The 26,461-nt window shown below is 41.9% G+C and overlaps 1 protein-coding gene, 1 long non-coding RNA gene and 1 pseudogene across 4 annotated transcripts in view; 2 read left to right on the top strand and 1 right to left on the bottom strand.

Moving 5' to 3' along the window:
- Positions 1-26,461, bottom strand: part of LOC121277854 (signal-induced proliferation-associated 1-like protein 2) — a 647,580-nt gene that overhangs the window by 583,084 nt on the left and 38,035 nt on the right. The gene's annotated exons all lie outside the window — the stretch shown is intronic.
- On the top strand, positions 1,525-25,983 carry LOC121277856. 2 transcript variants are annotated; one of them, XR_005942988.1, is made up of 3 exons: positions 1,525-1,580; positions 16,122-16,256; positions 25,571-25,983. It is a non-coding gene; the product is annotated as an uncharacterized LOC121277856 (long non-coding RNA). The 2 variants fall into 2 exon arrangements; XR_005942989.1 differs by lacking the exon at positions 25,571-25,983 and adding an exon at positions 23,196-23,327.
- On the top strand, positions 3,516-4,092 carry LOC121277855 (annotated as a pseudogene).

The following is a 26,461-nucleotide window of genomic DNA, read 5'->3' as shown; positions in this document are numbered from 1 at the left end:
TTAGGACTCAGCCAGCTCAGTCTGTAGTGGTGTTACTGAGCCACTCGGTGATGGACATTGAAGTCTCCCACCCAGAATACATTCTGCACCCTTGTTACCCTCATTGCTTCTTTCAAGTGGTTTTCAACATTAAGCAGTACTGATTCATCAGCTGAGGGGGGAAGGTACTGGTAATCAGCAGGAGTTTTCCTTGCCCATGTTTGACATGATGCCATGAAACTTCATGGGGTCCAAAGTCTATGTTGAGGACTCGGCGTCAGGGACATTATCTGTAATGATTTTGTGACAATGACTATGTCAGGCTGCTGCGTGAACATTCTGAGAGGCAGCTCTCTCAAGTTTGGCACAAGCCCCCAGATGTTAGTAAAGAGGACATTCCAGGGTCGACAGGGCTGAATTTGCCATTGTCGTTTCCAGTGCCTAGGTCGATGTCGGATGGTCCATCTGGTTTCATTCATTGTTGACTTGTCTTTAGCAGTTTGAAACAACTGAGGCCAAACTGAGGTTTGTGAGGCATTTCAGGGGGTATATAAGAGTCAACCACATTGCTGTGGGTCTGGAGTCACATGTAGACCAGACCAGGTAAGGATGGCAGATTTCCTTCTCTAAAGAACATTAGTGAACCAGATGAGTTTTTATGACAATCGACAATGGTTTCATTATCATCACTGGACTTTTAATTCCAAATATTTATTAAATCCAAATTCCACTATCTGCCATGGTGTGATTCCAACCTTTGGTCTCCAGAGCATTATCCTGGGTCTCTGGATTACTAGTCCAGTGACAAAAAACACTAGGCCACCACATCCCCTAAATGATATCTTATAGTAGTCCCATATCTTGTAGGCGATCTATCAGCAGCAGGTCTCGGAGTAAGATGTGTGCATAATAGTTTCCCAGTTAACCCTCTCTGTATATAGTCTTATCTTCAAATAAAAAAAAACATTATTGCTTTGCAAATTCTTGTGTATTATTGCTATGCTTAGATTGAAGAATAGAATGTAACATGGTGAATATTTGAGTAAGCAGAATACAAGCCTCAAACCTTCAAACGCTGAAAAGAAAACAACTGGTGTGAAAGTGAGACAAGTATAAGCCTCATTGTGTGAAAGTGATTCTGCAGCTCTAGGAATCTTACACACACCATGTCATTGTTCTGGGATAACACCTTGCTCCAACCAGCAGGCATCTGGTCTTGGTAAGAATCTTCAAATCTGGGAGAACTTAATTTGTAAAAGTCTAAGCAGGAAGAGAAGTCAAACAGCAGGCTGCAGATAATCTCGCCTTAAACAGAACTCATTGGGCAGAATTTTGTCCTCGGATGGCGTACAGGCCCCACCGGCTCGGCAGCAGGCGGACAGCCGACCCCCGCCACCGAAACGGAGTCCGCTGCCATTTTGAGTGGGCAGGCCAATTAAGACCCACCCAGCAGCCTGCCCAACAGGAAGCGCTATGTCCTTCCTGTGCGGGGGTGGCGGGGGGGGATTCCCCATCTGTCAAAGTGCGCTCTTTTGCACATGCGCGCAGAAGAGCACACTGCTCCCTGAGGCAAAGTCCTGTCTCAGGGAGATTCGTGACAGGTAAGCAAAGTCTAAAAATAGATAAATATTGAAATTATTAACATGTCCCCCTCATGTGACAAGGTCACACAAAATGGGACATGTTAATAATAAACACAAAATTTAAAATGTTTAAAAAACGGACATGAAACTTCATCCCGCCAGTGGATGAAGTTTCATGAATAATCTGGAGCCCGCTGGGGCACCTGGCCTGCCCACCAGCCTTAAGCTTGGACAGGCAGGTCTTTATAATTAATTATCTTAATGAGCCTGTCAATGGCCTCAATTGGCCACTGACAGGTCGGTGGGCAGACAGCTGATTTCGCTGTCCGCCCACCTTCCTAAAAATTTAAAGGGACCAGGATGACATCCCGGTCCCAACACCATCCCGTGTCATTTCGCCTCGGCGAGATGGCCCCGCCCCCAAATCGCCGAGGGGAAAATCCTGCCCATTGCTGCTGAAGCTAACTACTGCAGGGTGGGCTGGGAAGAATGTATTCGGTAACAGCTGCTAGCAGCCTGAAGAGGCCTGTGAAAAGGCTTTTTTACTGTTTAATTTCACATCAGAAGCTCTCCAAAATCACTTTTGTGGGAAGAGCTTAGAGTTAAACTGGGAAAAAATCAGGAAGAGTTCAAAAGTGCCACCATTGCAGTCAAGCATTAACATCTAACCAGCTGCAACGGTGGCCACTAAAGGTACTGAAACTCAATTTTAAATTAACCTCAGCATAGCTGGCAAAAGTTCCAGATAACAGTAAAAAGCTCAAAGATGACCACAAAATTTCCACTCAATTTGAAGGTCACATATCTCCTATCTGAAATTACTTTGATCCGATAATGTGTCGAGCTGTGTTTTCTAGACTTCAATATTTGCAAACCAGACAAGCTAGCCATTAAAATTAACACCGCTGCAGGCAACAAAGACTTCCACAGATTGAATACATCAGGTCTGTCTGACGACCATCTGAAAAATCCAGAAAAAAATATGGTCAACAGTCAAAGATCAATTACGAGTGAATCTCAGCTTCAGAATTCACCTTTGGGAATTTATGTCCTTTTAGGCAACAACCGACAGAGGCCACTGACCAATTCACAGGTAGATGCTGAGGCAAGGGATGTGGGCTTCATGGCAGCAGAACTAGCCAACAGAGTAATCAAGCTTGTGATAGCACCAACAGAAGCATTCCAAAAAGGCCTCTTGGACCAACCCAAAGATTACACACATTGGGAGTACAACTGCAAAATGGACACAATTATGAAGCCATACTAATGGGTTGAAAGACCCTACAGGTTATGCATAAATCATCCACCATTGGCATGATACCTAATACAGGCAAGCCTAGCAAGCAATGTGGGCAGTGTAGCCTAAATAATGCACCCAGAAATTGCCCAGCTTTCAAAGGTATACGTAATGCATGTGGTGCCAGAGGACACTGGAAGTGTCAATGCAGAAAGCATAGGCCAAAACAAGTGGTTTGACATCATGAGAAGCCACAACCAGAAGCCAGACAGGTACCGCATTCTAAACAGCCAAGAACGTGCACCAAGCAGCATCAAGACAAGATCCACAAATGTCTAGCCAAACAACACAGTAAAATGAGGATAACCAAAACATCCAACACTCAAAGTGAGCCAACATTCAGCATGCTGAACATCAAAGAATCTATTGGCATAGTGGTATCAACAGAAGTCTTTGCCACCATCCAGATTATATGCCCACAGATGAAGGGTCAGCGCAACCTATATACTAAACTGGATACTGCTGCAGGTGGGGAGGCGGTGGCATTGTTGCTAGGCTAGTAATCCAGAAACCCAGGGTAATGCTCTGGGGACCGGGGTTCGAAGCACCCCACGGCAGATGGTGGAATTTAAATTCAATAAAAATCTGGAATTAAAAGTCTAATGATGACCATGAAGCCATTGCCAATTGTTGTAAAAGCCCATCTGGTTCACTAATGAACTTAAGGGCTTTCCGCCGAGCTCCGCCATCTTGCAGTAAGGGTTCAAGATGACGAACACCAGGGGTAAGAGAAGGGGGACCCGATATATGTTCGCAAGGCCTTTCCGGAAACATGGGCCTGTTCCTCTTTCTACTTATTTCCGTATCTGCGGGAAAGGCGACATTGTTGACATTAAGGGCACAGGCACTGTACAAAAGGGTATGCCCCACAAATGTTACCACGGCAAGACTGGAAGAATTTATAATGTTACACAGCATGCTGTAGGTATAATTATCAACAAACAAGTCAAGGGCAAGATCCTTGCCAAAAGAATCAATGTGCGTATTGAGCACATCAAGCATTCAAAAAGCAGGGACAGCTTTCTGCAGCGTGTGAAAACAAATGAAGAAGCAAAGAGAGCTGAAGGAGAAGGGGACCTGGGTTGAGCTGAAACGCCAGCCTGCTGAGCCCAGAAAGGCACGCTTCGTACGAACCAAGGCAAACAAGCCGCAGTTGCTAGAACCAATTCCGTATGAGTTCATGGCATAACTTTGATACCAAATTAAATAAATTTACTGTGTCTAAAAAAAAAATGAACTTTAGGGAAGGAATCTGCCGTATTTACCTGGTCTGGCCTACATGTGACTCCAGACCCACAGCAAGGTGGTTGACTCTTAAATGCCCTTTGAACAGGGTGATTAGGGATGGGCAATAAATCACATCTCATGAATGAATTTTTAAAAAATCCTTCCACTTTGCATAACGAAGTGCAAATCCTCACAGAAGTAGCAAGCGATAATTCAACCAACAACTGCCAAACTCACCACATACAATGACTCAGATTCCATCCCTGCCACACACTACACTCAAACATCACTACAAAATCGCAACCTGGTCACCCTTCAAGTCGTGAACACCGCAGGTCCAGTGACTGCAGGCCTACCGACGTGCAAGGACCTCTCCTTGGTCACAATTCATGGTATCATCAAGACAATGGCAAAGGCCAGAGACACAAGAAGCACCATCGGAGACCCTGTGCTTACACTGGGAGAAGACCACCTAACTCTGCAACAGGCTACACAATACTGTTTGAATGAATACGTAGACCTATTCTGAACTCGCAAACATCATATTGCGGAACCAATGCAGAACTGCTATTCAGCAGATAAGTGCAGATAAACCTCCCCAGTCATCACTCATCCATACTCCCAGGAGTACGTGATGCACTACTGGGTAAGGTCAAAGATGCCCATGACCAGCATGTGGTAACGAATTACCCAACCTGAACATCTGACAAAGTTTGAGTACAACACACAACTGATAGCACCTGGATTGCAGCAGAAATAGTCAGCATATGCCCAGAACCAAAATCATAACAAGAACAAACACCAAATGGCATAGCAGTGCCACAAAACAGATGCCAACTCAGGACAATGCCACAACCAGAAACAACGAGTAACCCTATTGCGATTTCAGCATGTTCTAAGGTGCAACATAAATAAAGCATCCCTAAGCAGCATTCTGAAATCATACAGCAGCCTTCAGCAAAAATCAACACAACTAAGGCTGGGCATATAAGCAAACTGCTGATATGTTTCAGAGACTTGTAAATTTATTGCTCTGTGTCAAAGTACATTCTGACACAATGTTCTTCTCTGAGTTGTCATGTAAAGAGTTTAAAAATAAAAACAAAAAACTGCAGATGCTGGAAATCCAAAACAAAAACAGAATTATCTGGAAAAACTCAGCAGGTCTGGCAGCATCGGTGGAGAAGTAAAGAGTTTGTTTTTTAAGAGTAAATTTTTAGTTAGAAAAAAGGGTGTTGTGATATGCTGTGCATTCATCTTTAAGAATGCATATCTTAAACTGCTGTTAATCATCACCACTTCGACAGGGTATGACGTAGTAGTCCCATGATGTGGAATCAGTCTACCAGCAGCAGGGCTAGGAGTGAGATGTGTATATAAGTCAGCCAGTTAACTCTATCTGTATATAGTCTCATCTTCAAATAAAGAATCCACATTGTTGTTTCACTAATCCTTCTGTATGATTGCTACATTTATGTTGAAGAAAGGAAGAACGTAACATGCAGTATCTGTGACTCGAGGAACTTTGGCTCAGAGTTAATGAGCTGGAGTCTGAGGTTTAGACTCTGTAATGCATCAGGGATGGGGAAATTGCCTGGAAACTTTCCTCCAGGAAGTAGTTACACCCCTTAGGTTATGGTCTTTTGATTTAGTCCATGGCCAGGGACAGGCGGGTGTTACTGCGAGTGAGGCAGGTATGGGTGTGGAAAACGTGGAGGAGCCTCAGGCTTCGCAATTGTCCAACAGGTTAAAGGTTCTTGCAGCCTGTATGGACGAAAACAGGTGCTGCAGGGTGGATGTGCAAAGTGAACATGGCATCGTAGTACAGGAAGCTATTCAACCAGGGGGAGTTATAGGAATATAGTGATAGTAGGGGAAAGTATAGTCAGGGGGATAGACACAGTTCTCTGTAGCCAAGAGAGAGTGTCCAGAGGGCTGTGTTTCCTGGCCAGTGCCAGGGTTCAGGTCATCTACTCTGGGCTACACAGAAACTTGCAGTGGGACAGAGAGAATCCAGTTGACGTGGTCCACATAGGTACCAATGACATAGACAGGACTAGGGAAGAGGTTCTGCCCCTAAAGTATGAGCAGCTAGGGGCCAAATTAAAAGGCAGAACTCAAAAGGTAATAATCTCTGAATTGTGGCCTGAGCCATGAGCAAATTGGCATAAGGTAAATAAGATCAAAGAGTTGAATGCGATGCTCATAGATTGACATGGCAGAAATGGGGCATTGGCACCATTACTGGGAAAGTGGGATGGTATTCACATGAATTGTGCTGGGACTAGTGTCCTGGCAAATCATATAACTAGGGCAGTAGAGAGGGTTTTAAACTAAATAGTGGCGATGAGGAAAGATGTGATTAAAGGAAGAGGATAAGGCAAGAGAGAAATGCAACAATAACAGTAATGATAATCAGAGCATGGCAGGAAGAGGCAGTGTACGAACATAAGAGTGCACCAGCAGGTAAGGCTAGAGGCTGCAAAAATAGTTAGAAAATAGAATTACAGGCTCTGTATCTGAATGTGCGTAGCATTCGTAACAAAATGGATGAATTGTCAGCTAAAAGAGAAATAGATATGCCTGATCTGATAGTAATTACAGAGTCTTGACTGCAAAATGACGAAGACTGGGACCTGAATATTCAAAGGTACATGACATTTGGGAAGGACAGGGAGCTAGGAAAAGATGGTGGAGTAGCTCTGTTAATTAAGGATGACATTAGTACAATAGTGAGAGATAACCTTAGTTCTAAAGTTCAAGATGTAGAATCAGTTTGGGTAGAGATAACAAATAGCAAAAATAAGAAGTCCCTTTGGGAGAAGATTATAGGTCCTCTATAGGGCAGGGCATTCAGGAAGAAATAATTGGGGCTTGTGAGAAAGGTATGGCAATAATCATGGGCGATTTTAATCTACATATAGATTGGATGAATCAGATTGGCAAAAGCAGTTTGAAAGATGAGATCATGGAGTGTTTTCAGTACAGTTTCTTAGAGTAGCACATTCTAAAGCAGGCTATTCTAGACCTGGTAATGTGCAATGCGACAGGATTAATTAAAGATCTCATGATAAAGGCACCTCTACATAGCAGTGGTCATAACACAATTGAATTTTGCAATCAGTTTGAGGGAAGGAAGAGTGGGTTGAACTCTAGAGTCTTAAACTTAAAGGCAATTAAGAGAATGAAGACAGAGCTGGCTAAAGTGAACTGGGAAATTAGGTTAAGGGATAGGTCAGAAGAGATGCATTGGCAGACATTTAAGGACATATTTCATAACACTCAACAATATATTCAAGTGAAGAAAACAAGCTTCTTGGGGAAGTGGCTAACTAAGAATGTTAAAGATAGTATCAAATTGAAATAAAAATCTGTACAATTCCAAGAAGATTAGGGGCAGGTCAGAAGATTGGACAGAATATATAAAAAGAACAGCAAACAACGGCTAAAAGAATAATGACGGAGAAATTAGAGCATGAGTGAAAGCTAGCTAGAAATATAAAAAGAGTGTAAAAGTTTCTACAGGTATTTAAAAAGGAAAAGAGTAACTAAAGTGAGTGCTGGTCCCCTGGAGAGGTACTCTGGGGAATTAATAATGGAAACTAACAAAATGGTGGATGCATTGAACAGATGTTTTGTCTGTCTTCACTGTAGAGGATTTTTTAAAATTACTTCATTCACGGGACGTGGGCTTCGCTGACTGTGCCAGCAATTATTGCCCTTCCCAGTTGACCTTGAGAAGATGGTGGTGAGCTGCCTTCTTGAACCGCTGCAGTCCCTGTGGTACACCTGCAATGCTGTTAGGGAGTTCCAGGATTTTGACCCAGTCACAGTGAAGGAACTGCGATATATTTCCAAATCAGGATGGTGAGTTACTTGGAGGGGAACCTCCAGCCGTTGGTGTTCCCATTTATCTGCTGCCCTTGTCCTTCTAGGTGGTAAGGTTAGAAAGGTGCTGTTGAAGGACCCTTGGTGAATTCCTGCAGTGCATCTTGTAGATGGTACACACTGCTGCTACTGTGCGTCAGTGGTGGAGGGAGTGAATATTTATCGATGTGGTGCCAATCAAGCAGACTGCTTTGTCCTGGACGTTGTCAAGCTTTTTCAGTGTTGCGCAAGCTGCACTCATCCAGGCAAGTGGGGAGTATTCAATCACGCTCCTGACTGATGCCTTGTAGATGGTGGACAGGCTTTGGGGAGTTAGGAGGTGAGTTACTCATCACACGATTCCTAGCCTCTGACCTGCTCTTGTAGCCACAGTATTTATATGGCTAGTCCAGTTTAGTTTCTGGTCAATGGTAACAACCAGGATGTTGACAGTGGGGGATTCACTGTTGGTAATTCCATTGAACATCAACGGGCAATGGTTGGGTTCTCTCTTGTTGGAGATGGTCATTGCCTGACACTTGTGTGGCGAATGTTACTCGCCACTTGTCAGCCCAAGCCTGGATATTGTCCAGGTCTTGCTGCATTTGGACATGAACTGTTTCAATATCTGAGGAGTCATGAATGATGCTGAACATTGTGCAATCATCAGCGAACATCCCCACTTCTGACCTTATTAGGGAAGGACAGTCATTGATGAAGCAGCTGAAGATGGTTGGGCCTAGGACACTACCCTGAGGAACTCCTGCAGTTATGTCCTGGAGCTGAGATGACTGACCTCCAACAACCACAACCATCTTCCTTTGTGCTAAGTATGACTCCAATCAGCAGAGAGCTTTCCCCATTTCCCATTGATTCCAGTTTTGCTAGGGATACAAATAACAGCTCAGAAATATAAGTAAATCAAGAGATGAAAGGGAGAGAGGAACGCAAACAATTACAATCACCATGGAAAGGGTACTGAGGAAATTATTAGAACTAAAATATGACAAGTTCCCAGGTCCTGATGGATCCTAGGGCATGAAAGGAGGTGGCTGCTCAGATAGTCGATGCAATGGTTTTAATGTTCTAAAATTCCCTAGATCCTGAAAAGGTCCCATCAGATTGGAAAATAGTGGATGTAAATCCTCTATTCAAGAAAGGGGGGAAACAGAAAGCAGGAAACTACAGGCCAGTTAGCCTAACATCTGTCATGGGGAAAATGCTGAAATCTATTATTAAGGATGTTACAATAGGGCACTTAGAAAATCTTAATGCAATCAAGCAGAATCAACATGGTTCTATGAAATGGAAATAGTGTTTAATTAATAAATTAACCAGAGTTCTTTGAGGAACAGTCAGGGGGCTAAGACCTCATGCTCTATATTTTTATAATATTCTCATTCCTAATATTAATTATTTTAAAATTGGACAATGACCTTTTAAAATGCCTGAAGCTACGTCTGGCATGACCCTGAACAGAAGGAGCAATTGGCAGTGTCAAAGAAGCCTCGTTATCTCTGAAGAGATCCTAATGGCCCCTCATGGGCTGCAGAGGCCAAATTCAAAGAGAACTACATGGAGACCATCTATATTTCATAAGCCAGGCCTGGTCAACCAGAGCCAATTCATCTGCTAGAGTAAAGGACCCCACAATCCCCCTTTGAGACTTAAAGGTTGGAACATGAACAATCTCAGCACACCAAAGGGATACACACCCTTAGTTAAAGCAAAAGTCGAGAGGTGGGAGTCATGTAATATGACCCAACCCTCCCACACACCCCACCCCTCCTCCTCCCCAGCTGGTGGAACCAGTAATATTGCCTTGTGGAGCCGCAAAGCTCAGTCTGCCACTTTTCCCATCTTCCAATCAGCAGCACAGAAAAGGGGCTCTTTCCAGGTTTGAGTGTCTGGCCCCATCTATAGCGTTTCAACTGGAATTTCTACACTATCACCTACAAGATTGATCCACCTCTGTGGGCCTATCTTATTGTGGAAGTCAACTCTACTGGAAAAGTGAATTATCCAGCTTCAGTTCAACCTGCCAACCTCTGTGAAAGAATACCTCATTGCACTTTATTCTGAACTCTGGACACCGGTGAAACAATAATTGTTTTTTGCTGTGGTCTTTGCCCTGCAAATCTTTCTTTCTTCAGCTCTTTTTACTGTATGAGTGCACAGGGGACTACGTAGTAAACTCCGGCCCCGACTCTATATTTTCAGTGTGTGCAAATAAACTAACCCTTTGAGTTCACTGTGGGCCATTAGTAGAAAAATGGATCATACCAAAATTGTGGGTTAGAGAAGTATGCCAACGCTTATAAAGGAGAAACAAGTCAAAACACCTTTCTGATTAAGGATGGGGGAATTAGAAGAAAAAAATCAGGGCTGTTTAAATTAAAACCTTTTCCATCCGTAACAGAAGTAACAAGCAACATGGATAAAGAGGAACCAGTAAATGTGCTTTTACTTGGATTTCCGGAAGGCATTTGACAAGCTAACACATCAAATATTACTGTACAAAATAAGGGCTCACGGTGTAGGTAGTAACATATCAGCATGGAGAGGATTGGTTAGCTAACAGGAAACAGACAGTATGGATAAATGGGTCATTTTCAGTTGGCAAGATGTAATGAGTAGGGTGCCACAGGGATCAGTGCTAGGGCCTCAACTATTTACAATCAACGACTTGGATGAAGGGACCGAATGTACAATTGCTAAATTTGCTGATGACACAAAGATACTTAGGAAAGTAAGTTGTGAAGAGGACATAAGGAGTCTGCAAAGGGACTTAGATAGTGAGTGGGCAAAAAATTGGCAGATGGGGTATAATGTGGGAAAATTTGATCTTGTCCACTTTGACAGGAAGAAAAGAGCAATATATTATTTAAATGGAGAGGGATCGCAGAACTCTGAGTTATAGGGGGATCTGCAAGTCCTGGTACATGAATCACAACCAGTTAGTAAGCAGGTACGGCAAGTGATTAAGAAGGCAAATGGAATGTTGTCATTTATTGCAAGGGAAATGGAATAAAAAAGTAGGCATGTTTTGCTGCAGTTGTACAGGGCATTGGTGAGACCACATCTGGAGTACTGAATACAGTTTTGGTCTCCTTATTTAAGAAAGCACATAACTGCACTAAAAACAGTGCAAAGAAGGTTCACTCTATTCCGCTTCCTCATAAGATAACCCTTCATCTTAGGTTGGACAGGCTGGGCCTATATCCATTGGAGTTTGGAAGAATGAGAGGTGAGCTTACTGAAACATCTAAGATCCTGAAGGGACTTGACAGGGTGGATGCTGAAAGGATGTTTCCCCTTGTGGGAGAGACTAGAACTAGGGGACACAATTTAAATTTAAAAATAAGGGATCTGCCATTTAAGACGGAGATGAGAATTTTATTTTCTCTGAGGGTCATTAGTCTGTGGAATTCTTTTCCCCAGAGAACAGTGAGGCAGGGTCATTGAATATTTTTAAGGCTGCGTTAGGGAGTCAAAGGGTGTAAGGGGTACGTAGGAAATTTGAGGCCACAATCAGATCAGCCATGATCTTATGAAATGGCGGAGTAGGCTCAAAGGGCAAAATGGTCTACCGCTGCTCCTTATTCCTATGTTCACCAATTCTATGATCATGTCTGGAAGCAGCATGGCATTAAGCTGAAGACTAAAATCGAACTCTACCGGGCCATTATCTTTATCACTCTGCTGTCCAGAGCAGAATCCTAGATCTGCTTTCGGTGCCACATCAAAGCTTTGGAACGCTTCCACCAAAGACACCCGAGGTCCATCATGAGAATTCAATAGCATAATGGAGTATGTTAGAGCAAGTCCCATCGAGGGTTAACTGTTAATAGCCTGTGATGTCATGGAAGGAAGTGACATACACTCATTTGATCCAAGACTCTTGGAGAGTAATAGTGTGATTAAAGATTTGTGGTCTGTTTCTATCGTAATATGAAAACCTAATACATAGTTATCAAATTTCTTGCATGCCGACATAGCTGTTAATGCTTCTTTTTTAATTACTGTGCATCTCTTCTCTGTATCTGTTAATGACCATGATGCATAATACTCGTTGGCATTTTCCATATCTTTGTACCTGAAAAAGTACTGTTCCCAATCCTGTAGAGGATGCGTCCTCTACTCTCAACTATCCCACCACAAACCAGTGTCCACAGAAGGCGTTGAATCCTTGAAAGCACCCCTAGCTGATGCATATTACGGGATTCCGAACGACCTGCTGATTTTCACATGCATCACAAATGTCTTACCACATTGCGTGACCTTAAGACCAACCTGGACATACACATCAGTAAACCAAAAAAAGGGACGGGAATAGTCATCCTTAACAAGCCATTTTATATCAATAAAATGCACACTATTCTTAATGATGGGTCCAAATTCGTTTCCACTGGACCTGCCGTTCAACATGACCAGACAGCCTAGCTCGAAAGTAAGCTTAAAAAAAATGCTTGTGTAAGAATGATGAGCAGCCACGTGATGTATATGACAGGGTTCATCCTCATGGCTCATTGAGTCCATGTATGTATGGCTGCCCAAAACACACAAAAGTTATCTCATCTATGACCAGTTCTGCACAGCATGAATTGGCCAAGTGGGTGGGCAAATTGTTACAACTAGTTTTGAGCAAGTTTTCCAGATTTATGGTGAAGGACTCCTTCATATTTGTGAAGGCCATACAGGACTTGGATACAGCATTGCTAACAATATGCATGTGCTCATTTGACATTACTAGCCTATTCACCAAGAAAGCCAGGGGTAGACTGAGCACTTTCAGGGCCAAAAGTTCCACTTAAGAAAGCCATAAATATTTGTGCTGCAGCACTTTATCATGGAGATCTAGACTTGCCACCATTGAGTGAATCAGTATTCATTGAGCTTATGAACTCGGTAACTCATGCAGTTGAATTCAGCTTTAATGACACCATGTATGCCCAAATAGATGGTGTTGCCATGGGATCCCCTCTAGGCCCAGCACTGGACAAACATCTTTGTTGGGTTCCATGAGAAACATGCCTTTGATGGAATGACACCTAACCACCTATCTCTTGCATATTTCCAATATGTGGGCATATGTTTGCCATAATAAAATCTGCAGACGCATGTAATAATTTCCTTGCATGCCTTAATGGGCTCCATCCTGCACTCAAATTTACCTTTGAAATGGAGCAGTCAAATGAACTCCCCTTTCTTGATGTACTAGTTGAGAAATCTGCCAGGGGTTCTCTAGCATGGTTTACCACAAGCCTACCTTCACTGGTCAATACACGCGTTGGCACTCTTACAGTTCCATGTGCTACAAGGTTTGCCTCATTGGCAGCCTTATAAATAAGGCCCAAGTCATTTGCTCATCATGCAAGCTTGATGCTGAAATTGGGTGCATCAAAGACATACTGCGGGATAATGGCTACTCTGATCAGATCATTTCATACGTACAAACTCATGAACAGGCCTCAGGCCGTCACTTTCGGACCCGAGAAGTGCCCAGTCTACCTCAGATTACCCTGGAAGGGTAAGGTATCTCAAAATTTGAGCAACAGGTGAAGCTGGCTGTTTCACGTTTTCGCGATTAACAGGATGTTGCCATCAAGCCAAAAAGATGTTCTGTCTATCACATAAATAAGTAACGTGGTGTATGAATTTCAGTGCCAGTGTGATGCTAGGTATGTAGGCTGTACATCCCAAAGACTAACAGGCAGATCATATCAAACAGCATTTCCCTTCCACTGTTCGCAATGGACAATGTACAGACCGTACCCAACCAGCCCATGCTTGCAAAGCTCAAAACAGTGTCCAACAACAGATGTAATTCCGTGGTTGGACAACATTTCCTAAATAAACCTCAGTGTGCTACAAATTACACCTACAGCCAATTTAAGATCGTCGGCTAGGCTCGCAGTGTGGTGCATGTGCGCATACTGGAAGCTACATATGTTAATACAGGGCCCTGTTCTTTGCAGACAGAAAGAACATGTACACAGATTGCACATGTTCCAGCTAAACAAAGTAAGTGACAGCCATTCGCTGATTCATTCCTCAGAGCAATGTCTTGACCAGAGTCCAGCTGCCTGGTTCAAATTTCAAACAATGCTTGGCAGTTAAATGTCCCCATCCACTGATGCACTCTCCATGGCAATATCTCTACCACAGGTTAGTTGCCAATCAGCACTCTCTTTTCATACTGTATAGATTTGTTGTTTCCCCTGGCATTGATATTTTCTTGTGAATTGCCCTGATGAGTGCAAGACAAAAAGCTTTGACAAAAAAAAGTCCTTTTTTTTTTTCAGCAATACATATTCTTACAGAATTGTTTGGCTTCAGAAGCCAGAGCACCAACTCATTGGCTCTTTCATACATGAAGCAATTCCTTGTCTTACCACTGAGTCAATCTCTTTCTTTACCTTTGGAAGTAACAGACGTGGAAGCTTTCTGGCTACATATAAGCATATTGGTTTTGTTTCTGAGCTTGGTGTTATATGATATGTTGTCAATTCTGTAAACAACTTTGGGAATTCTGCTCTAAAGTCTCCTGAGTGACCATTCTTTATTTTTTCTATTCTGTGAATTAGATTCAATTCCATACGTGGCTTTCTACTTAACAGCAAACAACTCTGATCTTCATTTACGTACAGTACTTCAGTAATTACTTCCTCTGTACTTCAAAGTCACTGTTAGTTCTCCCAGAACCATCCGTTCTGTTCCTCCAGGTCCGTATAGCTTTTTGCAGGATGGTTGAAGCACTCTGTTATTTAACGATGATTCAGCATCTGAAAGAACTGAAACTGCTGCTCCAACAGTCTAGTAACCTTTTATCAGTATCTCTGCACTCCGATAATTTCTGCTTAATTCTTTAATTTCTCCTTTAAGAAGGGTATCTCAACATCTTGTGAATTTTCTACTTCATGCACTCTGTTTCCATTTAAAATTTCCTCTCAAGTGTTCTATCCATTTTTCCTACTACGAAATACCGCCTGAAAATGTGCCATGTGTTTACACCAATGGCACTGCACGTCTTTGGCGGGACAATTCCCACACCTATGTCTTTCTCTGCCGCAGCAACAACACCTAATCTAGTTTGGGCTGCCTCCATTAATTGCTTTTCTTGTTGCACGTGTCTCCTTCTCTCTATTATCCCAATTTTCCAATTTTTATGTCCAACAAATTCAATTGTATCTGTACTTTGGGATTTGGGCTGTCCTTCTCTCCTCCGACTACTGATTGGTTTTGCCTCCTGGTCTCAGCTTGTCTACTTAACTGAATCACTTTCACCAGCATCAAGTCATCTCAGCACTGCAAATTATCTTACAATGCATCATCCACTACTCCAACAACTATCCTGTCACAAATTAATTCCTCTTTCAGATTATCATTCTCATATAGAACCTTGGTGAGGCCACAGCTGGAGTACTGTGTGCAGTTCTGGTCACCAAATTATAGGAAGGATGTGATTGCACTGGAGGGGGTGCAGAGGAGATTCACCAGGATGTTGCCTGGGATGAAACATTTAAGTTATGAAGAGAGGTTGGATAGACTTGGGTTATTTTTGTTGGAGCAGAGAAGACTGAGGAGCGAGGTGTACAAGATTATGAGGGGCATGGACAGGGTGGATAGGGAGCAGCTGTTCCCCTTAGTTGAAGGGTCGGTCACAAGGGGACATATGTTCAAGGTGAGGGCAGGAGGTTTAGTGGAGGGGATGAGAGGAAAAACTTTTTTACCCAGAGAGTGGTGACGGTCTAGAATACACTGCCTGGGAGGGTGATGGAGGCGAGCTGCCTCACATCCTTTAAAAAGTACCTGGATGAGCACTTGGCACGTCATAACATTCAAGGCTATGGGCCAAGTGCTGGTAAATGGGATTAGTTAGGTAGGTCAGGTGTTTCTCACATGTCAGTGCAGACTCGATGGGCTGAAGGGCCTCTTCTGCACTGTCTGATTCAATCTTCTGCTAATTGGTACAAGTTAATAAATGCTTTGATGTTTTCCCCGTGTCTCCAGGTGCATTTATTGAATTTTGCAAATTTCACACTGGTGTGCTTGCAGAGGTTGAAATAGGTCTCCAACATATCAATAACCTCAGCATATGTGGCTTTAACCTCATCAATCCTCAGGGTAACTAGGATATCATCTGAACATTCTCCTATTGTGTACAGAAGTGTGCTGACCTGTTCACAGCCTGGCTTCGCTGCGAGAGCCAATGCGGTGCAATCAAGTGAATCTCCTGAGATATTTCAGCCATGCTTCAGCCTGATTTAGGCCTGCAACTGTCCTGAAGTGCTCCAGTAGAGGTAAAGATTTTTCTATCACCATCTTTTTTTTTACTGTTGCCTACCATAGTTATTGCATTGTTAGGTTGGAGTATTTTCATTACATTTTCAAAGGCTGCTGGCTATAAAACACTCCAACTTTATTGTAACATATTTAGAGTTATTAAAACACCCTTTATACTAGCTTCTGATCAGGCTTACTCTCCTGGAGTCTCAGATCATATTAGTGTATGTCACCTCTTTCCATGATATCACAGAGTGTTACAATTAACCCCTGATGGGACCTGGTCAAACATACTCCATTATATTACACTGCAGGCTACATACAAATATAATACTGGTTGAAAATTCTGAAATATTTTTGCTATTGTAAACCCATCATTATCAAATGACCAGCCTCAATAATTGTGTAATTAACCCATAAAAGTAGTCATAAGCCAATTTTGACTTAATTGTAATTCAGAACCCCTTAAAGCACCAATTTCCACCTGCCTCCCATTCAAATCATAATCTTATTAATTCACCAGGAATGTCAAATTCAATCAATAACTTTGTTTCACCTGTTTAAATCTGACATGATTGGTTTGAAACAGTCTGATCCGAATTCTACTCTCTCTCAGAATAAACCTATAAAGTCCTTTCTAAATCAAATAGATGAAAACAGCGATATTCTAACTGGAAGCAAGTTTGGTATTCAGCAGAGCTGAAGGACTCAGCGTCACCAAATACTCCTGACACTCAAGCCAGAGTCCACGACCTACACATAATTGCTTGGAGAACCTTGTCCTGCACAATTCCAGGACAATCAATCCCATCTCTGAAGCCTAACATTAAAAAAAGGTAAAGGTTAACATCCTGAACACAATGAACAGCTTTATAAAACTCATTTTCCTTCCTGTGGTACAGTAAATATCCTGTAAACATGCCCAATTCCCACTCGCTCTAACAAATCACTTCATGTTACAAACAGGAAGAGCTCAGCAATGAAAATATTTGCCTCCACATTTTAGTGGCCAAAGACAGGACTCCATATCCTGATTTGCAGGTGGCTTCAATGTATCACAGATCAAGGAGTTCAATAGTCACAATGCTCACAGTGAACACATTTCCTGACTGCATGTAGCACCAGCCATCTTTAGCTGTTGTGCAAATTATGCTATTAGGCATTGCTTTTGAAAGAGAAAAAGCCAATTCCTTCTTTCCACTTGCCTACAACCAAAAACATACACCACACCTCTGATGATCCTCTGAGTCAGTTATACTACTTTAAAATGACAGATCTGTTCCATCATAAAGCGCACAACATATTATAACAGTTGATCTGTTTTTTTCTTAAAAGGAATTCTCTTATTCTCTCACTTTCGAATTCTGTCTTCTCACTGTTCTTTCTGGCTCTTCATCTCTCTATGACCAACATATTCTTTTGCATGGGTGTCTATCTTTTTTGGTTTCCAGCTTCCTCTTTCTGTGAGAAACCTCTCTCTTTTATATGTTCTTAATGTCAGTATGATTGTCACACATATTCCTTAATAGAGGTCTCAATATTTAACTTTTTTAACTCATTAATTCAAATCACATTGTGCTCCAGGCTCTTGATGCAGGAGTTGGTCTCTCTACTACTCCTTTCTACAGTTTTCACACTCTACTCCAAGCTTGAATGGTTTTAGCAAGCCTGATAAGCTTTTACATTAATGTATATTACTTTTTTTTGCTGCTCTTTCATGTGGTACTATTTTATTCAAAACACATTATCTAACAAAATGGCTATAAAATTATTTCAATGTTATAAGCAGCCACTGGAGTTATATTTAATTTATATTTATATATATTCTTTAGTCCCAAATGATCTTATGGAGTTTCAAGTAGACATCTTGCTGCTCAGACCCAAAGTCATATTTTAAACATTAAATTATTTCTGCTGATCCTCTCTCCAAAAATAAGAAGTTTAAATATGTCTAATTACAGCCCTCATTTCCAGTGAGGGTTTGAGTTTAAGCAATATTTTACTGGACTAATAATCAAGAGAATGCAAGTTAAATCCTGCCATGGCAGCTTGAGAATTCAGTTCTTGAAAAATCTAGAAATAAAAAAAGATGCTAACACCAAAACATGGCCCCAAAGAGGTCAGATTGTTGTAAAAAAAAAACACAACTTGGTCACTAAAGACCTACCATCCTTGCTTGTTTTGGCCTATGTGACTCCAATCCAACACTACTGTAGTTTATTCTTAATTGCCTACCATGCTGCTCAGTTGCAGAAAACCTCCCCAAAGTGTGCACCTTCACCAGATGTTCAAGAGAACATCCCTCCAACACCACTCAGAGCAACAATGCATGGACAATAAAGGCCAACTTTGCCTGCAATAGCCACATTCCGAGAATGATTTAACTTTTGCTTATTCAGAGTCACAAAGGGAAATTGTAAAGCAAAATCAAATAAAACTGGCTATGAAGCAAATTCATGTTATTTTGCTCAGTTAAATGGATGTCAAATTGATAGAAACGACAGTGGGTGAGCAGAAGTTTCCTCCAACCAAATAATCGGGGAGACAGAAACCATCTTCTTCTATCCCTGTCATAAACAATGCTCCATAGCCACTGACTCCATCCGTCACCCAAGTAACTGTCTAAGACTGAACAAGACTGTTCACAACCTCAGTGTCAAATATGACGCCGACCACACAGCTGTGCCATCACTAAGATTGCCTTTTTCTAACTGCTTAATATCGTATAACTCTGCTGCTGTCTCAGTTCATTTGCATCTGAAACTCTCATTCATGCCTTTGTTACCCCTGGTGTTGATTGTTCCAACACATGCCTGACCAGCCTCCTTTGTTCTACCCTCCATAAACTTGAGCTTATCCAAAACTCTGCTGCTCATGCTAACTCACACCAACTCCCATTTTCCAATCTCCCCTGTGCTTGCTAAGGTACATTGGTTGAACAACATCTTAATTTTAAAATCCTCAGCCTTGTTTTCAAGTCTCTCCAAGGCCTCTTCCCTTCCCATCTCTGCACCTCCTCCACCTAGCCCTATAATCCTCTGAGACAGATGCATGCCTCCAATACTAGCACCTTGAGCATCCCAGGTTTTAAGCATTCCACCACTGGCAACCATGCCTTCAGCTGCCAAGGTCTTAAGTTCTGGAATTCCCTCCTTAAATCTCTCCAGCTCTCTTTCCTCCTTTAAGATACTCCTTGAAAAACCTGCTGCTTCGACCAATATTTTGGGCATGTATCCTAACATCTCTTCCTTTGCCTCAGTGTCAAATATTGTTTGATTAATGCTCCTGCAAACTGCCTTGGGACATTTTACAACATTAAAAGGTGTTAGATAAATACAAACTGTTGTTGTCTGCAGGATAACTACAACATAATACAACGGTAATGTTCAAATTGTCAACTTAAATTGTACACAATTGTGCATATTTTATTCCCAAAACAAAAAAATTAGAGGCATCTAGATCTGATATTTATGCAGTCACTCAGTAGCAGTGAATGATAAATATAAGACAATAAAACCTACTTTCAATACTGAGGTATGCACAGCACTATAATTCAGCCACGATTTCAATTCTGACCAACACCTGTACTTCACATTTCCAGCATCCACAGTATTTTGCTTTTATCAACACCTGTACAATGCCAGTCAAATTAAAAGCGCAAATCTGTATTTATATTCTGCAGCTCTACATAGCTCCTCCGTCCTTTACAGGAGTGTCTGCTTTCCTCACAGCGTTAAAAATTCTCTGCAGTAAGTTTCTAACACATCCTAGAGTTTCAGTGGTGTCCAGTGGAGTTATATTCCACACATGTGCCAAGCCCATGTGGTATGAGAATTCTCTGAAGGTGTCAGTCTTGCCTCAGTGAATCAGAAGTTCGTGAGTTCAAGTCCCACTCCAAAGACATGAACACAAAATCTGGGCTAGCACTTCAGGGCAATACTTGTTGCACTGTTGGAGGGCCCATCTTTTAGATGAGACATTCAACATTAAACATGTCTCACATGGACAAAAATATCCCAAGGCACTCGTGCAGGGAAGTTCATCTGGTATCCTAGCCAGCATTCACCCTTGATCCAACATCACTGAAACAGATCAGTTGGTCATTACCAGATTGCTGTTTATGGGAGCTTACTGTGTGCAAATTGGCCTCTATTTTTCCTACATTACAATAATTTCCTATGTTACGCTTCAACAGTATTTAATTAGGTGTGAAGCACTTTGACATCGCGTGGGCTTAAGTGCTTTCCAGAGATAACCAAGAATAGAATTCTGTGTACTGCACATGTGTGCAATTTAAAAGTCAAAATTATGGGAAAAACAGAGTTCCTGCTCCATGCAACCAAGGACACAGGACAGTGGCCTCAGATACAAGACGATCATGTAAAATAGGGGACATTTGATCTATTGTAAGAAAGCTAATCTACCATGGCACAATCAACTTACGAAACGCAAGGCTGTCACCAACAGAATCAAAGGCAATGTTCAACTGAAAAGTCCATTACATTCCTCAATATGTTTCTCCAAGAAGTCTCCTCAAGTGTTAATTAGCTGGAAAGGTTGTGACTACAGTAAGGTACAAGAATGAGTGGAAACCATTTACTCAAACCTTTTTTGGTGTTCATCCATCAGGTCAATCATACAACTGATAAATGTCTTTCAGCTGTCACTTTCAATACAATAGGTGGAAAGACAGGAGGCATGCACAACATTACTCCCAAAGACGCTATTAAATGCATGTTCTGATTTTGCAAGGTCACTTAACGTTCAAGCAACAACAACAGTTTCCAACATCCTGAGTCTTTCTACACAGGAGATATCACTCTTCAACCCATGAGAACTAAGTATCCCTCTACTGTATGGTATAGGTTTTCAAACTGTGCAGTCAGATTCTAGAGTTCATAAAGCGATCCTGAGTTTTCCTGGGTTTAGTTAGTACAACTACATAATTAGTTATAATTTTTGTTTTATGTATTTTTTAGCTGTAATTAATTTATAAATTACTGAAGGGTCATGTGTGAGCCGAGGATGAGATTTATTTTCTAGAAAAATCTCAGAGCATTCACACAAATACAGATTTTTGACATGAGTGAACATTCCAGCTTTTTAAGAGCCATTTATAAGCCAAAAAAATCTCCAGGAATGGTTATAACTATTCAAACTATAGCTTTAAAAATGGTTGTAAGAACTTAAATATATAATACATTACAATATGGCAAAGAAAATGGTAGAAAGATTTCAGAAACTTGCTTCACATATCCATCTAGTGGTCATGGTTTGCAACAACATTGTGACAGTTCACAAAACTGTATGAGAAAAGTTAACATTGCAATTTACAATGGCATAGAAGCGCGACTAAAAATTGTCACACAGGAAATAATGTTTGCGGACAGGAAGCACACACTATGCAAGACGGACATCTTCCGTGAAAATTGGAGAGGAAAATCAAACAAATGTATTAAGCTATTATTGTTAAAAGAAAGGATAATGTCTTTTATTACCTCAGGACATTGGCTTTATAGATAATTAAGTACTTTTGAATGTAGTCATGATATAACATAGGGAATGCAGCAACAACATTGCACACAGCAAGCTTCCACAAATAGCAATGTGATCATTTTTTTAATTCTTTCACAAGATGTAGGCATTTACTGCCCTTGAGAATGTAGTGGTGAGCCGCCTTCTTGAATTGCTGCAGTCCATGTGGTGTCGGTACACCCACAGTGCTGGGAGGGAGTTCTGGGATTTTGACCCATGGCTAAATAATCCTTTAAGTGATGTTGATTAAGGTATAAATATTTGCCAGGACACCAGGCTAAAGTCCTCTTCTTCAAATAGTGCCATTAGATCTTTTACATTCATCTGCAAGGAAAAGCAAAGCCTTGGTTTCATGTCTCATCCATAAACATCATCTCGAACGGAACAGCACACCCTCAGTGCTGCACTGGAGTGTCAGCCTGGATTGTGTATTCAAGTCCATACTACTCTTCAAGATCTATCAAAAAGATTTATTTTTGCTGGAAATAAAAATAAAGTGCATTAAACATGTATTTCAGGAAGAGGCAGACAGATGAATTTTGAATTCTCACATGACAGACTGCCAACAGTCTTGGTTTGCAACCGTAATGGAATACAAAATTTTGTCTACGCTCATTGCCAATCACATCAAGTCTGCTCTGGAGCTGGTATCCACCTTGATCAAACCTGCAGTGTATCCAACAAGATGATCTCGGAGAGACTTGCGCTACTCAAGGATATGGTCACCTATGTGCAGGACAGTTGGGTGAATAGCTGCCTCATAAGCTTGGACCAGGAGAAGGCATTTGACAGAATATCACACATCCACATGATGGAAATGCTCTCCAAAATGGGGTTTGGGGGGAAATCTGCAGACTGCTCTACACAAATCTCAATAACACATCTTCAACCAATGGGTGGGAATCGGAAAGTTTTCTAACCAATTATAGGGTCAGACTGGGCTATCCTCTCTCCCATCTTGTATCAAACCTTTTGCTGAGTCCATTGGGAAGAATATGGATATAGGAGAGGCGACAATCCCAGGCAGTGGAGGTGTTCAGTGTAGTGTAAGGGTTAACAGAATGAATATGCTAATATATGACATATATGATGATGTATCACTGACATCAGTCAGTAACATGTTTGTCTCGAGACAGAGAGAGAGAGAGAGAAAGACAGTCAAAGGGAAGATAGGTCATGCATATCACTAACTAAGAACCATGCCAATGGTTCAGATCAGAAGAATCATCCAAAACACTCAGGTCAAAGCCTCCCTGTACATGGATGATGCCATCTTCTGCTCGGACCCACTGTAGGTTCAGACTGATGAGCATCTGGGACCAGATCAAACTAGTATCAGGTTGCAAAGTAAATCATATCAAGAGCATGGCCATATTCTTTGAGACTGAGGCCGTCTGATCTTTTATCCCCTTCATCATCAGGTCTGACTATCCGAAGGTGATGAGGATATGTTTTGGAGGGGCCAGGACATACGACTAAAACTGAGAGGAGCATATAGCCATGGTGGAACAGAAACTGGGCATGTGGGAGCAATACCCCCTCTCCATTGCAGGCAAGAATCTGATGTTCAGGTGCAAGGCGTCTCGGTGTTGCTCTACATGGTGCAGATCTGGCCTATGCTCCACTCCTATACCTTGACAGTCAGCCAAGCCATTTCCAACTTTATATGGTGATCAAAAAGGGACTATTTCCACAGGAACACAATGTACAAACCTCCAAATAAAGGGGGGGAAATCATATCCAACATCACTCTCATCCTCACAGCCACCTTTGTGTACAGCAGCATCAAGCTGTGCACAGACTCTCAGTATACAAACATCAAGTGTCACTATGTTCTGAGGTTCTATCTGCCCCCAGAGTTGCGAAGGATAGGCCCAGCCACGTTGCCGCTGAATGCTCATTCATTTGTACTCTGCCATACCACCTGTCCCTCATAAAAAAGTTTGTGCAGAATAACACCTGATCACAAGTCCATCAGGCAGTTGTCCACATGTAACATCCTCAAGACCCTGTGGGAAAAGGAGACAGTCGATCCTATCGGATGGTTGCCTAAGCAGACAAAGCATGAATGCCTCATCACCAGAACTTTCAAACAAGCACCAAGGTCATAATCTCCCCCTGGCCTCTTATCCTCTTTAGATCTTTTCATTAAGAACTGCTGGCATGACATAGGCAGTTCAAATTCTCTACTCCCCACACTCATTCCAACCTCTCCCTCTGAACTGGATCTCAGGTCCAATCCTAACATCAAACCTGCTGTTGTTGTTTGGCACACTGAGCTCTACCCAGCAGAGGCTGAACTCCAGCTCTCCGACACTGCTTCCTGCAACCCTAGGACTATGACTCCACTACCGAACATCAAGCCATTGTGTCCACAACTGTCAGTGATCTCATCTCCTCTGGAGATCTCTCCTCTACGCCTGCAACCTCAGTCCCCCAACCCCGAACAGCCCAGCTCTACCACCTTCCCGAAATCCATAAACAGGACTATCCTTGTTGACCCATTATTTCAGCCTGTTCCTCCCCAATGAACTTATTTTTTCCTATCTTAACTCTTTTTTTCACCCCCTTGTTTTTTTTTCACCCCTTGTCCAGTCACTTCCTAATTGCATGTGCAACTCTTCCAATGCCTACATCACTTCAACAGTTACCAGTTTGTTTCCTGGCCCTACACATCTCCTCTTCAACATAGGCAACCAATCTCTCTACAACTCCATTCCCCATCAGGACAGTCTGAGAGGTTTCTGCTTCTTCCTTGAACAGAGGCAAACCAGACCCTCCACCATCACCCTCCTCCACCTGGCTGAATCAGTTCTCACATTGAAAAACTTCTCCTTCAACCCCACTCACTTCCTCCAAATAAAAAGGTTTTTCTATGGAAACCCACATGGGTCCCATCTATGCCTGCTTTTTTGGGTGATATGACTATTCCAGCCCAACTCAGGCAGGGAGATGGGGGGGTCTCTCTCTCTCTCTCATCTCTTTTTCTGCTACATTAATGACTGTATTGGTGCTGCTTCCTGCTCTCACCACAAATTGGAAAATTTCATCGACTTGGTTTCCAATTTCCACCCATCTCTCACCTTCACCTAGTCCATCTCTGACCATTCCCTTACTTTCCCTGACTTCCCTATCTCCATTTCTGGAGATCTCTTTGCACTGGAAGACCAGTAAGTTTTGGACAACTCAAAGAGCATCGTTCATCAAGTTGATGGCTTTCCAGCATCAGTTGGATATTAAGCCAGGAATGCTCCAGAAAACTTCTTGCAGAAAAGCAAAACATTTTTAAAACTTTCATTTTAGAAACTGCAGCAACAGTGTGAGAAACCGTGCCTTCCAAATGGTCTAGTTTCTTCAGTTAAATTCCGATTTGACTTCCAATTGGTCTAGTTTATTCGTGTTGACAACCCCCAATCCCAGTGAAAAAAAGCAGATTTCTTTAAGGAAATCCTAATGAAACTGAAGAATGGGTTCCTGACAGCCATCTTATAAAGCTGACCTCTGACATATGTACAGAAGTCCATTCCAAATCTTCATTACTATGCTCAGAATTTCCAAACATCAACTCTAAATTTTCCCCTTACTATTGTGAACGAGTGTCCTCCCCGCTCTTACAGTTTTTTTTTTCCCTAGATTCGCTTTCTCCATATTTTTAATGTGTTGGATACCTTCACATTCCCACTCAGTTCTTTGCAATCAAAACTTCAGAAGAACTGCACCATCGTTTTACAAGTTTAGTACAAGTTTGACAATTGTACATTATCAACTTTTTGATTTTATCTTTACTACCCTTTAGGTACTATCCAAATTCACTTGTCCAAAGACATTCATCTCCTGAAATTTGTACAACTTGCTTGAAAATTGTCCCTGTGAAGATTCAAGTTTAATTAGACGCATGCAGGAGACTCAAATCCCTGGGGAAAAGAAAGTACCAGAGACAGTTAGTTTACAACTGCATCAATGGAAGGAAGATGAGGGAGAGATCAGCAATATTCGGAGGATTTTGTTTATCAAAACACTGGACACCTCCTACTATTAATTTACTGTGTATTACTCGCAGACATCTGGAAGCAAGTCAACTACAACCTACTCAGCTCAGAAATGGTTTATGTGGATTTATTTAAAGCTATGAGGTGGGGGAAAGAAGAATAAAAGAGATGCAATGATGTAGAGGTTCAAACTTTGGAGGTACAGGTTGTTAAAGGTATAAAGAGCATTGTTGAGTGTTCAAATGATATAAAACACAACAGATAAAATCCATTATTGTACACTTTTTTTGTGCAACAGCATTTTTAAGCCCTGTGGCTGGCTCAGTTGGTAGCATTCTCGCCTCTGACCCAGGTTCTGGGTTCAATTCCCACTTCAGCACTTGAGAACAAAAATCAAGCATTCCACTTCAGTACTGATGCAGCATTGTACTGTCGGAGGTGCCATTTTTCTAATGAGATGTAAAGAGGTATGGGATAAAGTGCGGCACAACAGACTTGTGAGCTAAGTTACAGGTTGTGAAATAAAAGGGGCAGGAGCAACACGGATGCAAAATTGAGAGTAAACAGAGGGTAGCAGTTAACAGGTTTTTTTGGACTGGGGAAAGGTTTATATTGGAGTTCCCCAGGGTTTGGTGTGAGGACCCCTGTTCTTCCTGATAAATATTAATGACCTAGACCTAGGTGTACAGGGCACATTT

Source organism: Carcharodon carcharias, chromosome 5 (genome assembly GCF_017639515.1).
Source record: "Carcharodon carcharias isolate sCarCar2 chromosome 5, sCarCar2.pri, whole genome shotgun sequence".
Taxonomy (NCBI): Eukaryota; Metazoa; Chordata; class Chondrichthyes; order Lamniformes; family Lamnidae; genus Carcharodon; species Carcharodon carcharias.
The sequence above is the reverse complement of the archived record's forward strand: the minus strand, read 5'-3'. Positions and strand labels throughout refer to the sequence as shown.